We start from the raw sequence: 6,406 nt of genomic DNA on the forward strand, positions 1-6,406 counted from the left end.
CCCCGGCAAGTGCACAGCATGAATGAAAACATTCAGTTGTAGACATCTTAAGACTAAGTGCTGCAGCAGCCTGATCACCGGCGGAGATGACGCCGTGACCCTGTTTATCACCTGCACCACCCCCATATTGTCGCCATGAAAACGCACTTTCAGATCCCTGAACGATGCACCCCATAGCTCCACTGCCAGAACTACCGGAAACAATTCCAGCAGAACCAAGTTCCTCGTGAAGCCCTCATCTATCCAAGATTGTGGCCATGGACCCGCGCTCCATTTTCCCTGAAAAAACGCCCCAAAACCTGTTGCCCCTGCGGCGTCGGTAAACAATTCCAAGTCAAAATTGCTGACTGGTCCCGACATCCACATTGCCCTGCCATTAAAGGATTCCAGAAAGGTATGCCATACCCTCAGATCCTCCCTATGCGTCTTTCCTAAACGCACGAAATGTTTTGGTGATTTTACCCCACTCGTGCTGGCCGCCAGCCGGCGACTGAACACTCTCCCCATCGGAAGTATGCGGCAAGCAAAATTCAGTTTGCCCAACACCGATTGCAACCTACGCAGTTGTACCTTTTTAATTCCTATCAACCCTGCCACCTCTTTTTTCAAATCCTCCAATTTGTCCGCAGGCAATCTACATTCCATGGCTTCTGAATCTAACACAATCCCCAAAAACGTGATGACCGTGCAGGGTCCCTCCGTTTTGTCATCCGCCAATGGAATGCCAAACCTGCCTGCTATATGCTGCAATGAAGCTAGCAACACCGCGCATACTCTAGAAGAGGCCGGGCCTATGCATAGAAAATCATCCAAGTAGTGAATTATCGAATTCACCCCGGATATATCCCTTACCACCCATTCCACAAAGGAGCTGAATTGCTCAAATATCGCACACGACACCGAGCAACCCATTGGTAGGCATTGATCGACATAGAATCCGTCATTCCAATGGCACCCGAGCAACCGGAAACTATCCGGATGAACCGGCAGTAGTCGAAACGCTGACTCTATATCTGCCTTAGCCATCAAGGCACCTTTTCCATAGTGTCTCACCCACCTTACCGCAGCATCGAATGACGTATACGTCACCGAGCATGCTTCTTGGTCTATGGCATCATTCACGGATCCTCCTTTTGGGAAGGACAAGTGGTGAATGAGCCTGAATTTGTTGGGCTCCTTTTTGGGTACCACTCCCAGCGGAGATACCACCAAATCGACTATAGGTACTACTGGGAAAGGGCCACTCATTCTACCTAAAGCCACTTCCTTCCGCAGTTTCTCCGAAACCACTTCCGGATGTTGCAGGGCCGACTTTAAATTTTTGGGCACCGGGGGAGTCACCGATAAACTACATGGAATCCTAAAACCTAATGCAAATCCATCTTCTAATAGCGATGCTGCCTTTCTGTCTGGGTACTTACCGAGAAACGGCCGCATCCTTTCCACCATCACCGGCGTCCTCCCTTTTGTTCCCAGCCTCTCCTTGTCGACCTTTGCCCTGCTTAAAACATCTGGATGATGGATGTGTTCCCCCGCAGCCCGAGCACTCATGCTTGAACTTACATGTTCCTCCAAACTTACAGTATCCTGAGTTATACTGCCAGCAAACCCCTTTTTTGTTTCCAGCCGAATGTCCCTGGGCGGACGGTCCACCGGCTCCCCCTTGAAAAAACTGATTCGGCGCCCTCGCCGTCGTCATCAAGCGCATCCATAGGCTGATGTCCTTATGGTCCCAACGTAGCTCTGGGCGAACTGCTCTCCTCTGCCTGAACTGTTCGTCATATCGCAACCATGCTGTACCTCCGTATACTCTATACGCTTCCCCTATCGCATCTTGATAGCAGAAAAGAGCCGAACAGTGTTCCGGTTGCTTCTCCCCTATCACACTTGCCATGATCGCGAACGCTTGTAACCAATTTGTAAATGTCCTGGGTATCAGCCTATACCTCCTCCTTTCCTCATCTTCCTTTTTGGAGTCGTCCGGCTTGACTCTATCAAGATTGAACTTCTCCAAGGGCAGTAACGAAAATATTTCCACATACTCACCCTTCCATAACTTTTCCCGCACTTCTTGTTTCAAGTGCGCACCTAACGGCCCCTCGTAGCACACATACACTTCACAGCGAGCCGCGTCCGCCAGCCTGATGATATCCTTCCTCGCCGCAGCCTCCCCTGTCAGCGCTGCTTTTTCCTTCCCTTGCGCAACTCCACTCCCCGTGGCTTGCTGAGCAGGCGCCGCGACCACAGCTGACACCTCTGTGGTCGGGTCCTCCCCAGTCCTTCCTAAATCCTTCCCTGACTGCTGTACCCATGCAGCTCCCGGACCTTCCACCGGCTTCTCTGCCGCCTCCAACCTCTGCACCAGTTCTTTTATGCCCGTTAGAAACCCCAGGAAACCCGTAGTACCCACCCCTATAGCAGACCCCACCATGCTTTTTTCTAACCCCCCAGCCCCAGTTGCTACACATGCTGCATCATTTAAACTAGACATTGTAATGACCTGTGCTGGCTCACCTGGCTGCATAGGTGTCGTCCCATCAGCCGACCGTCTGCTCTCCTCAGGCCCCATCCTCCTGGGCAGGGGGGCCGCCTCCTCCTCCGATCCGGACTCCTCATCTCTTCCGCTCCGACCCGACTCTTCACTTGCATCCGACGGTGGCCCGCCCGGGATGTGGACCGCGGCTGCCGCATAGCTCGCCATCCTTTCCCTCCTCCGCGCAGCGAAACCTCCTGTGGACTTCCGTGTCGCCTTCCCAGGACCGGTGTGGGCCACCTCAGTCCTGCCAGCCTCCGCTCCTGCAGATGTTAGGCCAGCCCTGCTTCTCTCTCCCCTCTGCCTGTCCCCTACCGCAGAATTAGAAGGCCCGGGGATCCCTCCAGGCAGTGCAGCAGCCGCGATGGCGGAGCTCCCCGCCGTCATCCTGGGGGCGGGGCTTGCGCTCTCCCTGCGTCTCCTATTAGTAGGCCTCACTGTGGCCGGTTCCCTGGCTTGCCTCTGCTCCTGTCCCCCCGGGGCCGCACGCCCGCTGACCCGCTCTCTACCCGCTGGTCGTTTCGCTGGTGGTCCCCCCGGGAGTCTGGAAGACAGACTACCCGAGTGCCGCTGCGCTGGCGTCATGCGGTCCGGAGAGAACCGCTCAGGCGGACGAGAGCGGCGTGCTCTGGTGCCGCTTCTCTCTCCCCCACTTGCCTGTATCGTGGAGCCCTGTAGTGCGGCTGCGATCGTCTCCTGGAGCCACTCCGCACCCCGCACCGCTGCTTCTTCCCTCAACTGGGCCATGAGCCCCTCTAATTCAGCCATGTTGGTAGCACAACCTTCCTGAGAACTTTCCTAATCTTTCTGTTGTCCCTCCCAGGGCGGGAACCCTTTTTAACTAGTCCCTCCCCTGCTCCTCCCTCCCCCTCGGCTCCACATTCACAACTTAACCTTAACCCTTACACTGCTACCACTGTCATGTGCGCCCTTCGCATACATCATTGCTTGCTGTTGCTCCAGGCTTTTCTTTCTTCCCAATAAAAACCTAAAAAAAAGAAAGCCCTAGACTGTCCTTTGGAGCCAAAGAAAGAGTGCAAGCGATGTTGTGTGCCTGGCTGTGTGCACTTTATGGGGGTAATTGGACTCAATTCACCAGCGGCTCTTTGGGGGGTGCGCTACATAAGTATACTGACCCTTTGACTATATTTATGCAGTTATACGTTTTTGGGTTGCTTTGAAAGGGAAATAACAAAAAGCGGATGCATGCAGATGTGACAAGCCATATCTCTTGTCTCTGATGATGGGGCAGGAAATGGTTTTGCATACAGGGAAATGCTATGTGTTGACACAATATTCACACAGCACAGATGTGGTCTGCAGAGCTCTGCAGTTTTATTTTTTTATATAATTGCTTTGTATAAAGAAAACTTTCAATACAGGTACCCCAAAGGGTTCTAATGATCACTAGGGATAAGCTGAACACTCCTGGGTTCAGTTCAGGGAGGTTCAGCCAAACATATCAATATAGTTTGGATGCCGAATTCAAACTCCACTGAAGTCAATGGGAGTCAAATCTGTCAAATAAATTTTCTCTTTTAAAGGCTAATAGCCAAAGCATTGGCAAAAAAAAAAAAACTGCATGGGGGGCTGGGCATATGTAGCAATGCACATAAATACAGTATATTACCATTTTAAAGGGAGTAGCAAATTTAATAATGTTGAAAGTGCAAAATTAAAAATGCGCTATTCCTGAAAAAAAATATTACTTGGGGATGCCATACACCTGCCCATGGAGTGCTGTGTCTATACTATTTAAACAAAGGAGCATAGCAAAAGTGACATTTACAAAAGCTTAAAAAAACTGTTTAACCACTTCCTATCCAGGCCAATTCTGACATTTCTCTCCTACATGTAAAATTCATCATTTTTTTGCTAGAAAATTACATAGAACCCCCAAACATTTTATATATATATATATATATATATATATATATATATATATATATATATATATATATATGTACAGTGGGGACGGAAAGTCTTCAGACCCCCTTTAATTTTTCACTCTTTGTTATATTGCAGCCATTTGCTAAAATCATTTGTATAGCAAGTTAATTTATTTCCTCATTAATGTACACACAGCACCCCATATTGACAGAAAAACACAGAATTGTTGACATTTTTGCAGATTTATTAAAAAAGAAAAACTGAAATATCACATGATCCTAAGTATTCAGACCCTTTGCTCAGTATTAAAGCGGGGGTCCACCCACACCGCCAAAAAAAAAAAATATTAAAAGCCAGCAGCTACAAATACTGCAGCTGCTGACTTTTAATACATGGCCACTTACCTGTCCCAGGGTCCAGCGATGTCGGCAGGCGACGCCGAGAACCCGCTCGGTTCTCGGCAGCTGCCGCCGCCATTATAGGTGAGGGAATCAGGAAGTGAAGCGTTGCGGCTTCACTTCCCGGTTTCCTACTGCGCATGCGCGAGTCACGCTGTGCGTCCCAAGTGGTCCCCGCTCTTTCCTGGGAGCTGTGTGTTCCCAGGAGACAGCGCGGTGGGGACAGGAAGAGGCGTAGACTCCCATGGGAGTCTATGCCAGAAGTGGGTGCAAATACCTGTCTTAGACAGGTATCTGCACCCCCCTCCCCCCTGAAAGGTGCCAAATGTGACACCGGAGGGGGGGAGGGTTCCGAAAAGCGGAAGTTCCATTTTTGTGTGGAACTCCGCTTTAAGTAGAAGCCCCCTTTTGATCCAATACAGCCATGAGTCTTTTTGGAAAAGATGCAACAAGTTTTTCACACCTGGATTTGGGGATCCTCTGCCATTCCTCCTTGCAGATCCTCTCCAGTTCTGTCAGGTTGGATGGTAAATGTTGGTGGACAGCCATTTTTAGGTCTCTCCAGAGATGCTCAATTGGGTTTAAGTCAGGGCTCTGGCTGGTCCATTTAAGAACAGTCACGGAGTTGTTATGAAGCCACTCCTTTGTTATTTTAGCTGTGTGCTTAGGGTCATTGTCTTGTTGGAAGTTAAACCTTCGGCCCAGTCTGAGGTCCTGAGCACTCTGGAGAAGGTTTTCGTCCAGGATATCCCTGTACTTGGCTGCATTCATCTTTCCCTCAATTAAAACCAGTCGTCCTGTCCCTGCAGCTGAAAAACACCCCCACAGCATGATGCTGCCACCACCATGCTTCACTGTTGGGACTGTATTAGACAGGTGATGAGCAGCGCCTGGTTTTCTCCACACATACCGCTTAGAATTAAGGCCAAAAAGTTCTATCTTGGTCTCATCAGACCAGAGAATCTTATTTCTCACCATCTTGGAGTCCTTCGGGTGTTTTTTTAGCAAACTCCATGCAGGCTTTCATGTGTCTTGCACTGAGGAGAGGCTTCCGTCGGACCACTCTGCCATAAAGCCCTGACTGGTGGAGGGCTGCAGTGATGGTTGACTTTCTACAACTTTCTCCCATCTCCCGACTGCATCTCTGGAGCTCAGCCACAGTGATCTTTGGGTTCTTCTTTACCTCTCTCACCAAGGCTCTTCTCCACCGATAGCTCAGTTTGGCCGGATGGCCAGCTCCAGGAAGGGTTCTGGTCATCTCAAACGTCTTCCATTTAAGGATTATGGAGGCCACTGTGCTCTTAGGAACCTTAAGTGCAGCAGAAAGTTTTTTGTAACCTTGGCCAGATCTGTGCCTTGCCACAATTCTGTCTCTGAGCTCTTCAGGCAGTTCCTTTGACCTCATGATTCTCATTTGCTCTGACATGCACTGTGAGCTGTAAGGTCTTATATAGACAGGTGACAGGTGTGTGGCTTTCCTAATCAAGTACAATCAGTATAATCAAACACAGCTGGACTCAAATGAAGGTGTAGAACCATCTCAAGGATGATCAGAAGAAATGGACAGCATCTGAGGGTCTGAATA

Source organism: Aquarana catesbeiana, linkage group LG13 (assembly GCF_042186555.1).
Source record: "Aquarana catesbeiana isolate 2022-GZ linkage group LG13, ASM4218655v1, whole genome shotgun sequence".
Classification (NCBI taxonomy): Eukaryota; Metazoa; Chordata; class Amphibia; order Anura; family Ranidae; genus Aquarana; species Aquarana catesbeiana.